Source organism: Cebus imitator, unplaced genomic scaffold, assembly GCF_001604975.1.
Source record: "Cebus imitator isolate Cc_AM_T3 unplaced genomic scaffold, Cebus_imitator-1.0 Scaffold642, whole genome shotgun sequence".
NCBI lineage: Eukaryota > Metazoa > Chordata > Mammalia > Primates > Cebidae > Cebus > Cebus imitator.
In genome coordinates this window covers 442,495-454,022 of record NW_016107957.1, presented here as the reverse complement: position 1 = coordinate 454,022, position 11,528 = coordinate 442,495, and the positions used below count along the sequence as shown (strand labels likewise).

Below are 11,528 nucleotides of genomic sequence, written 5' to 3'. Positions count from 1 at the left end.
AAAAAAAAAAAAAAGAAGAAAGAAAGAAAAGGAAAAGAAAAAAAGACATAACAGAAGGAAAAGACAACCTATGGAGTGTGAGAAAATATTTGCAAAACGTGTATGTCTGATAAGGTGCTAATATCTAAAATATGTAAAGAACTTCTACAATTTAACAATGATACCATTAAATAACCCAATTAACAAATGGGTAAAATTTCTCTAAAGATCATATACAAATGGGCAATAAGCACATGAAAAGATGCTTAATATCAATAATTGTCAGAGAAATGCAAATTAAAACACAATGTGATATCACCTCACAGTTTTTAGGATGGCTACTATAAGAAAAACAGAAAATAACAGGTGTTGGCAGGGGTGTGGAAAAGGTGAAACCCTTGTGCATTGTTAGTGTTGTTGTAAAATAGTGCTTTGGAAAACAGTATAGTTGTTACTAAAACAAATAAAAATAGAACTATTGTGTGATGCAGCAAACCCACTACTGTGTATATATCCAAAAGAATTGAAAACAGAGGCTGGGCATGGTGGCTCATGCCTGTAATCCTAGCACTTTGGGAGGCTGAGGCAGGCATATCACGAGGTCAGGAGAGATTGAGATCATCCTGGCTAACACGGTGAAACACCATCTCTACTAAAAATACAAAAATTTAGCCGGGTATGGTGGCCTACACCTGTAGTCCCAGCTACTTGGGAGGCTGAGGCAGGAGAATTGCTTGAACCTGGGAGGCAGAGTTTTCAGTGAGCTGAGATCGTGCCAGTGCACCGCTCCGGCATGGGTGATGGAATGAGATTTTTATCCAAAAAAGAAGGGAAAGAAAGCAGAGTCTCAAAAACATTTACACACCCACCCAGATTCACAGCATCATAATTCATCATACTCAATAATAAGTATGACCACTACCTCAGGTTCTTCAAGCCAAAAGGTTGAAAGAACCCAAATGTCCATTGGCACATGAATGAATAAACAAAATGTGGAATATACATACAATGGAATATGATGCCTTAACAAGGAAATTCTGACAGGTGTTAAAACATGGATGAAGCTTGAGTACATTACCCTAAGTGAAATAAGCCAGTCACAAAAGAACAAATACTGCATGATTCCACCTACATGAGGTATCTAAAGTATTCAAATTCAGGCTGACAGCTGTAATCCCAGCACTTTGGGAGGCCAAGGCAATTGAATCACCTGAGGTCAGGAGTTTCAGAACAGCCTGACCAACATGAGGAAACCCTGTCTCTACTAAAAGTACAAAAATTAGTCGGGTATGGTGGCAGACACCTGTAATCCCGGCTATCCAGGAGGCTGAGGTGGGAGAATTGTTTGAACCCAAGAGGCAGAGATTGCAGTGAGCCAAGATTGCACCACTACACTCAAGCCTGGGTGACAGAGTGAGACTTTCTCACAAAAGAAAGAGAAAGGGGAGGGGAGGGGAGGGGAGGGGAGGGGAAGGGAGGGGAGGGGAGGGGAAACAAGGGAAGATGAGGGGAGAGGAAGAGAGAAAAAGAGAAAGAGAAAGAGAGAGAGAAAAAAAGGAAGGAAGGAAGGAAAGAAGGAAGGAAGGAAGGAAGGAAGGAAGGAAGGAAGGAAAAATTAATTCATACAGACAGAAAGGAGAATGATGATTTGCAGGGCAGGGGTTGGGGGAGAGGGAACAAAATGGAAGCTGTTATTTAATATATATAAAGGTTTAGATTTACAAGATGAAGAGGTTCTGGAGATGTGTTTCACAATGAGTGTATATGTATCACTATCGGACAGTACCCTTAAAAATTGTCAAGAGAATACATTTTAGGAATTTTTTAATTCACGATCAAAATTTCTGTAAATAAGTGAGTAAATAAATAAAGAAAACTGACCACACCAAGTGTTGACATGGACGTTGAAGAACTAGAACCCTCAGACACTGCCAGTGGGAATGTACAATAGTACCACCATTTTGGTAAACACTTTGTTAGTTTCCTAAAAACTAAACATATGTCTCCCATTCCACACTAGGTATTTATCCAGGAAAAATTAAGGCATACATCTGTACAAACTTATACAAGGATGTTCATAGTAGCTTTATGGGTAATAGTCAAAATCTAGAAACAACCCAAATGTACATCAACAGTGTCAAAAGACAACATTATAACATATGTATAGATCTAAATGGCTTTTATTCATGATTTATGAATCAGGGCAGTCTTCATTCCATGAAATAGAATAAGAGCTCCACTGAGCCACAGTGGGGGTTACAAGGTAAGAACAAGAAAACAAAAAAGAAAAAAAAACTATTTTTGGTAAGAATTAAAGCAGAGGGAATTTCCTTATATGCTGGGTCAGCTAGACTGGAATCTCCTGTTTTCAGGAAAACTGGTTTGTTTTGGGATCTGTCTGCTTCCTTACAGTTTCAGCTTGATTATGTAGCATTCAGCATGAGTGACTCCATTTTGGTTTGATCTGGTCTATTGGAGTCTCAGTCCAAATTAATGAGTTCAGGAGCTCAATCCAAATTAATGGCCTCCACGATTTTTAACAAAAGTGAATAAAGAAATTGTGTATATCCATACAATGAAATATTACTCACAAAATAAGTATACTTTTTACATATAATTTATTGAGTTTTTATTGCATACCAAGCACTCTGCCAAATGCTTTAAACATGTGATCACAACAACTCAATGAAGTAGGAATAACTAACCTTATTACACAGGTGGTGAGGCTGAGTTTTGGAGAAGTTTAGTGACAAACACAAGGTTATACAGCTAATCTGTGTCAAAATCAGAGTTTAAACTTAGGTCTAGAGTAATGGCAAAAATCGGAGTGTTTAATCCCTACACTGTATTTCTTGAATTAGAACAGGAACTGTACACTCCTGATGATTGTAAACATCCTATACACTCCTGATGATAGGCTGATGATAGTAAACATCTCTGATGATGAATTTCTTAGAAAACAAAGCTCTGGCTGTTCACCTGTCATGTTATCTGCTACTAGAGTGCAGTGGTTGAGAATGTGAACTGTAAATGTCAACAGCCCAGGTGTGGATTCCTACTGCTCCCGCTTTCTAGTTGTGTGAGCTCTTTAATCGTTCAGTTCTATTATCTCTAAAATGGAGATAATAGAAACTGTCTCATTCTCTCACTGAACTTCAAACCGTTTCTGGCACATGATAAAACATTACCCATCTTTCTTTAACTCCTTGCATTTAACTTTAAATGCTTCTTGTCTCTGTCAAAAAGACAAGCCACTTTAAAAAAATTATTTAATTTAATGTGTTAAAACCTGTTCTATGCAATGTCCTGGACACTGTTGGGGATACAAAGACGAGTCAGATGGGAGAATCTCAGATGGGAGAATCCCCGTCCCCAGGAATTTTGCAATCTATTAAGCAAAAGCCACGCTCAGCCAATTCAATATTCTTAACATTCATGTGACCTATGCCTTGTGATTGGTTGAACTTTATATTTAAATTTTTGACTTTGTAACATTCTAACACATTTTACATTTTGAAATACTGTGTCTGGGACCCTTCTCATTGAGGCCTTCCTAAATTATCAGCCCTTCCTCTTTCTTGATGGCAATATTTATTGATAATAATATTTCATTTTTTACTGCAACTTAGTGAAACTTACAAAGTTTATCCCATTTCAAAATAACTTTCGCAAAGTCTTTTATTATCAAATTAATATATCAAATTAAGCTTTAGCAAATTATAAAAAGTATTATCAAATTAAACAAGTCTAGAGTGATGACAAAAACAAGAATGCTCAATCGCTACACTGTATTTCTTGAATTCAAACAGGAGCTATATACATTCCTGATGATAGTAAACATCCTATATACTCCTGATGATAGGCTGATGATAGTAAACATCTCCGTTGATGAATTTCTTAGAAAACAAAGCTCTGACAGTTCACCAGTCATGTTATCTGCCACTATAGTGCAATGTTATACACAGTAATGGCCTCACTTTTTAGCGAGGGACAAACAGAATCACAGGTTATGACAACTTTAAGAAAACCAAGCTTTTCACATTGTGCAGGTGACCTCTCTTGCTTTCACGATTATCTGAAGAATCTACTGAAGATAGAAATAAAACCAGCTTCAATTTTGGTAACCCTGTATGTGTTACTGAACTTCTCCAAAACTCAGCTTCGCCACCTGTATAACAAAGCTAGCTGTGCCTACTTAAGTTGCCGTGATCACATGTTTAAGGCATTTGGCAGAGTGCTTATACATAATAAAAACTCAATAAATTATATGGAAAAGTGTACCCATTTGTGAGTAATATTTCCTTGTACAGATATATACTATTTGTTTATTCACTTTTGTTAAAAATTGTGGAGGCCATTATTTTGAACTGAGCCCCTGAACTTGTCCAAATTGATCATTTGACCCCTTTGCATGTTGCCTTTAAAAAAGGCAAATAGAAAAACTACATTAGGTTTCCTGATAAGAATTGTGATGGAAGCTACACAGTGGAATGTAAGAGATTGAATTTCTCAAAATCCATGAGCTGAAGTCCCACCCCCAGCTCCTCAGAATGTGACCTTATTTGGAAATGGGGTTATTGCAGATGTGATTAGTTAAGATAAAGTCTATAGGGTGGACCCCTAATCCAATATGACTGATAAATTTATAAAAAGAGGAAATATGAATACAGAGACTCACATGTAGAAATTGCCAGTGAAGCCGGAGTGAGGCTGCCAGAAGCTAAGGAACTACAAGAAGCCAGGAGAGACACCTGGAACACACGCTTCTCCAGTGTCCGCAGAAGGAGCATGGAGCCGCTGATGTCTTGATTTGACACGTGAAGCCTCCAGAACTGCAAGACCTTACATTTCTGGTGTTTAAGCCACTCAGTAGGGAGTACTTTGTAATAGCAGCCATGGGAAACTTATGCAAGATGGGAGGGGAATTCTGTTTTCTTGTTTTGTTTTTTTCTCCATTATGATACACAGATGCAAGTCCTCTTCTGAAACTTGATTTTTTTTTTAACTTAAGGATACAAAGATATAATACTTCCCCATGTTGCTTAAGGCCTACTTTGGGACATAAAACACATCAACTGGGAGGTCATGGCTTGAATCTGGGCTCTGTCACTTTATTCTGTAGTTCCAGGTAAGTTACTCAGCTTCCCCAAATGTCAGTTCCTTTATCTATAATATGGAGATAATAATATCACCTACCAATATTATTGAATAGTTTGAGATAGTGTGGGTAAATAAAGACTGTGTGCTCACAAAATGCAGCCATATCACAAAGCAACTGCAATTTAAGGCAGAATGTTCTAGACAGGAACAGAAGTATACCAGAGGCTCAGGGAGCTCAGTGGGAAGAGATTTCACATATGCCTGGAAACCTGGGTGAAAGTGATGGCGTTTAGGTTGGTCCTTAAGTAATTGCAAATAGAGTCAGTGAGGACTAATAGTGAAAAAAACAGCATGAATGAAGGCCGCAGGTCTCCCAAACACAGGGCACATTCCACAAGTAGTGTTGCTTAGGCTGGAGTATTGGATACGAATTTCAGCTTAACTATCTTTCTTGAAAAGCTCCCTTGATGATGCTGGTTTAGTTTCAGCCCTCCTCCCTACCCCTCTCTAGCACATGACTGTATTTGCTTCCTTCTTAACATGTATTACGCCCTGCTCTGTTGCCTGCCACCGCTGGCTGGGCCGAGTGGTTCACTGCACCGTGAAGACAGATTCCAGGTGCCGGGACCTCGCGCCTCCAATCCCAGATGCTATGTCCAGCAAAGGCTCTGTGGTTTTGGCCCTCAGTGGCGGCCTGGACACCTCCTGCAACCTCGTGTGGCTGAAGGAACAAGGCTATGACGTCATTGCCTACCTGGCCAACATTGGCCAGAAGGAAGACGTCGAGGAGGCAAGGAAGAAGGTACTAAAGCTTGGGGCCAAAAAGGTGTTCACTGAGGATGTCAGCAGGGAGCTTGAGGAGGTGTTCATCTGGCCGGCCGGCCCGTCCAGCGTACTGGGTGAGGACCGCTACCTCCTGGGCACTTGTCTCGAAGCCAGGCCCTGCATCGCCCACAAACAAGTGGAAATCGCCCAGCGGGAGGGGGCCAAGTATGTGTCCCATGATGCCACGGGAAAGGGGAACGATCGGATCTGGCTTGAGCTCACCTAATACTTGCTGGCCCCCCAGATAAAGGTCATTGCTTCCTGGAGGATGCCCCAGTCCTACAGCCGATTCTAGGGCTGCAATGACCTGATGGAATACGCAAAGCAACACGGGATTCCCATCCCCCTCCCAGGAACCTGTGGCGCATGGACGAGAACCCCATGCACATCAGCTACGAGGCTGGAATCCTGGAGAACCCCAGGAACCAAGCGCCTCCAGGTCTCTACACGAAGACCCAGGACCCAGTGAAAGCCCCCAACATGCCTGACATTCTCGAGATCAAGTTCGAGAAAGGGGTCCCTGTGAAGGTGACCAACGTCAAGGATGGCACCACCCACCAGAATTCCTTGGAGCTCTTCATGTACCTGAACGAAGTTGCGGACAAGCACGGCGTGGGCCTTGTTGACATCGTGGAGGGCCACTTCATTGGAATGAAGTTCCGAGGCATCTACGAGACCCCAGAAGGCACCACCCTTTACCACAGTTCTCTTAGACATTGAAGCCTTCACCATGGACCGGAAAGTGCCGAGAATCAAAAGAGGCCTGGGCTTGAAGTTTGCTGAGCTGGTCTATACCGGTTTCTGGCACAGCCCTGAGTGTGAATTTGTTCACCACTGCATCGCCAAGTCCCAGGAGCAAGTGGAAGGGAAAGTGCAGGTGTCCGTCTTGAAGGGCCAGGTGTACATCCTCAGCCGGGAGTCTGCACTTTCTACAACTAGAAGCTGGTAAGCACCAGCGTTCAGGGTGATTATGAGCTAATTGACGCCACCAGGTTCATCAACATCAATTCCCTCCGGCTGAAGGAATATCAGCCTCTCATGAACAAGGTCACTGCCAAATAGACACCTGTACAATGAGGAGCTGGGGCCTCCTCAATTTGCAGCCCCTCAAGTACAGGTGCTAATTGTTGTGATAATTCATAATTGTGACTTGTTCTCTCTAGCTGGCAGCATGGCGGGGCTGCCAGGCCCCAGCTTTGTTTTCTGTTCTCCCCGAAGCCTGAAAACATTGTCATCAAAGGGAAAGGTCGGGAGAAGCTGTGGTGGGGAGCTATAAAATGATTAAAAGATAAAAGAACAAAAAACCCCAAAAAGCAAAACAAACAAACGTGTCACATGTGGAGTCCTAATTAGGGAGGTGGGGTTGGGCTGGCAGGACCTACAGAAAGCAAAAGCAGAAGGCAGATAAGCTAGGAGTCTGCCTTTCTTCACCGTGCAGGACACATAGCCCTCCTGTGCAAATAACTCACGATCTTCTTGTACCTAGCCACACTTGGCTGATAGAAAAAGTCAAGTTGGCTCACTGCAACCTTGGCATTGTGAGTACTGCACAAAGCCTTCTTCAGCACACAGCACATTCTATAAAATCCCCGGCAAGCCTTTGTCTCTTTGCAATCGGCTCCCTTTTGCTGACCTGCCCATTGCACCCTTGCAACATATTTTCATGCTTTCTCTAATAAATCTGCTTTTCTTTACCTACAACCATCTTGGTAAATTCTTACCACCGTGCCACCAGCCCCAAATAGTCGCTAATTACCAGCGGCATCACAAACTGTGATTCTCCTGTTTATCTTCCTGTTTACTTGGCTATTGTCTGTTTCCCCTATTAGACAAGAGCAGGACTAGCGCTTTTATTCAGAGCTGTCCCAGCATTTAACACAGGAGATGCTCAACAAATACTGAGCAAGGAAAGAAAGAAGGAAGAAAAGGAGAGGAGTGGGAAGTAGCAGAAGGAAGGAGGAAACTGCCTGGAGCAGAAAAGGAGTACCAACAAATCCGTTGAAGTACTAGCTTGGAAATAGAGGATGGAGGGGCCCTTAGAAGGGTTATTAAAAATCCCAGCTCAGGCTGCTGAATCGGAATTCCTAAGGGAATGATTTGACAAGCTGCATACACAACTACCACCCCAGGTGAGTTGGCTACAGGCAAATTTGGGAAATGCTATATAGACCAGCGGTACCAGTGTCATCTGGGAATCCATCAGAAAAAACGCTCAGGCTCACTTCTCAACCTTTGGACTCAGAGTCTGCATTTTAGCAAGGTCCCCCGGAGACTGAAATGTACTGAGAATTACAATCCTGACTCTTACCATAATGTCATTAGATGCCACCCACTGCTTTGGTTCTTCCAGGCTTGAGTGGAGAATTGGGGTAAATGTGTTTTGAAATAATGGGAATCCTTGAGATGAAATCAGGGATATAAATATTCCTACTCTATTTGGTGCCTATAGATAGATCTCGGCTTCAACCATGAGACATCCTTAAAATTGCAACACATAAAGAGTCTTTTAACCAGCAGTTATTCTGGGACATTCGAGTTTGAAGCCAAAAATGATCTCCCACCCAAGAAAGGAACTTGAAAGACTCATACCAGTAACATAAATCACCACAACTAGAAAAAAAAAGACTACACAGAGCACATACACACACAAATAAACTCAGAGAAATAATGTCTCCATTCAGGAAAATACTGAAATCTGTTTGTGGGGAAATCTTTAGGATAACGACAGAGGACTAAAGGAATAGGAACAAACCAAAATCCTTTAATGAATCATGGAATCTGTAAATTGGTATCAGATGTTTTCTGGTCAAAGCGCTGCAAAGAGCCCAAGCAATACCCCAAATTCTTCCAAATAAGGTAGCTCCAGCTACTGCTCTTAAACACAATTTTGCTCCACCTGATTGCCTGTTTGATTTAGAATGAACCAATTGTTTTCAGAATTAAAATGCATTTCTACATGTAAGATTAGAAGGATTATAAGGAAGGCTTCTTTAAACACATACACATTTATTTACTGAGTCAGATTTTCCAGTGTATCATTTAGAGAAAAGGGTAACATAGATCCAAGAAAAGAAGCTGTCTTTGGTTTCATTTGGTGGTCAGGGAGCAAGGGGGATTCGTTTTCCTGTTGTAGCATAGCAACTTGATTTCAGTGTTGTTCCTCTGTTGTATGTGCAAAGGAAGATACCAAATACCTCACAAGTTTCCAGAAGGTGCAGAGATGGTTGTTAGCCAGCCTGTAGCTCTCAGACATATATTCAAAAAGAAATTAAGAACAGTGTTCGAAGCAGAAACTTAAAAGAGTTAATAGTATAGAACTATAGACTCACAGAAAGAACTCTTAATGGAACATTAATTGGGACATTTACTGGTGTGACAACATATCCATCTCGTCTGCCCCAGGTGGGTTGGGGGTGCTGCCTGGGATGGAGTTAGCTCCCTTAAGCCAGTTATCTCATATGATGAGCAGCTGCCTTAGTTTACCCCAGTGTACCAACAAATATAGTTCTCTGTGTGTGACAAGCTGTGAAAAGATTAGGAAGCACTAGTGTGACTCACACTCATACTGTGGGCTTCGAATATGAGTGAATAGATTGATGATTTTAGGTGGCACATAGGCATGATATTAAAAATGTTGAATTTCTTAGTGAGATCATTTCCCATTCACTTGTCTTTCAATCCATTGGAACAGAGAAAGAGAAATGATCAGTGTGTTATCATAGCTTCAACTACTAATTTCTCGTTTAACAAAGCGAAACTAGATCACAGGTATGCTTCTGCTATTTAGAACTGAATACGTCGGTTTTTTTGTTGTTTGTTTGTTTGTTTTTGTTTTTGAGACAGAGTCTCGCTCTGTCGCCAGGCTGAGTATGGTGGCACGATCTCAGCTCACTGCAACCTCCGCCTGCCAGGTTCAAGCGATTCTACTGCCTCAGCCTCCCAAGTAGCTGGGACTATAGGTGCACAATACCATGCCCAGCTAATTTTTGTATTTTTAGTAGAGACGGGATTTCACTATGTTGGCCAGGATGATCTTGATCTCCTGACCTTTTGATCCGCCCCCCTCTGCCTCCCAAAGTGTTGGGATTACAGGCATGAGCCACCGTGCACGGCCGATTTATTGTTTTATTTATTTATTTTTGGTCATTGGTACTTGTTTTTCATTCATAGTAGTGATTTAAAATTTCATCTTAAAATAAACGTATTTAGACATAAAAGGGAGCTGATGCAAAGAAAATATTCAACTAAAAGTGGTGCAACTTGTATCTTTACCATATGGCAAAAATTGTGAAGCTCATATTCAAATAACTGAAGTTCCAAAAACATTATCCACTGAGTTGCTTGAATCCACTCTGTAGTATCTCTCAAACGTCACTTAAAACCCTTCTAGACAGAGCAGACATATTATTTGTGTAATTTATTCAATTTTAGGAAAGGTTAAGTTGGTTTTTTTTTTCATTTATTTTATTGCATTTTAGGTTTTGGGGTACATGTGAAGAACATGCAAGATTGTTGCATAGGTACACAGGTGGCAGTGTGATTTGCTGCCTTCCTCCCCATCACCTACATCTGGCATCTCTCCCCTTGCTATCTCTCCCCACCTCACCACCCCCCACCGTCCCTCCCCTATTCCCCCCAACAGACCCCAGTGTGTAGTGCTCCCCTCCCTGTGTCCATGTGTTCTCATTGTTCAACACCCACCTATGAGTGAGAACATGCAGTGTTTGATCTTCTGCTCTTCTGTCAGTTTGCTGAGAATGATGGTTTCCAGGTTCATCCATGCCCCTACAGAGGACACAAACTCATCATTTTTGATGGCTGCATAATATTCCGTGGTGTATATGTGCCACATTTTCCCTGTCCAGTCTATCGTCGATGGGCATTTGGGTTGGTTCCAGGTCTTTGCTATTGTAAACAGTGCTGCAATGAACATTCGTGTGCACGTGTCCTTATAGTAGGACGATTTATAATCCTTTGGATATATACCCAGTAATAGGATTGCTGGGTCAAATGGAATTTCTATTTCTAGGTCCTTGAGGAATCGCCACACTGTCTTCCACAATGGTTGAACTAATTTACACTCCCACCAACAGTGTAAAAGTGTTCCTATTTCTCTACATCCTCTCCAGCATCTGTTGTCTCTAGATTTTTTAATGATCGCCATTCTAACTGGCGTGAGATTTCTCTAATGACCAGTGATGATGAGCATTTTTTCATATGTTTGTTGGCCTCATGTATGTCTTCTTTTGTAAAGTATCTGTTCATATCCTTTGCCCACTTTTGAATGGGCTTGTTTTTTTCTTGTAAATCTGTTTTAGTTCTTTGGAAATTCTGGATATCAGCCCTTTGTCAGATGGGTAAACTGCAAACATTTTTTCCCATTCTGTTGGTTGCCGATTCACTCTAATGACTGTTTCTTTTGCCGTGCAGAAGCTGTGGAGTTTGATTAGGTCCCATTTGTCGGAAAGGTTAAATTGTTACAAGTTAAACACTTTTAGCTGAAATCTGTTTTCAGGATCTCCTATTATTAATTCCAATTTACCTCCCTGGAGCCCAGTTGAACAAATCTAATCACTCTCTACACTGAAAACCTCTTACATATTAGAAAATAACTCTATGTTTAG

General features: G+C 41.4%; 1 pseudogene; it reads left to right on the top strand.

The window, feature by feature from the left end:
* Positions 1-5,666: 5,666 nt before the first annotated feature.
* LOC108295489 lies at positions 5,667-6,966 on the top strand (annotated as a pseudogene).
* The last annotated feature ends 4,562 nt before the right edge of the window (positions 6,967-11,528 follow it).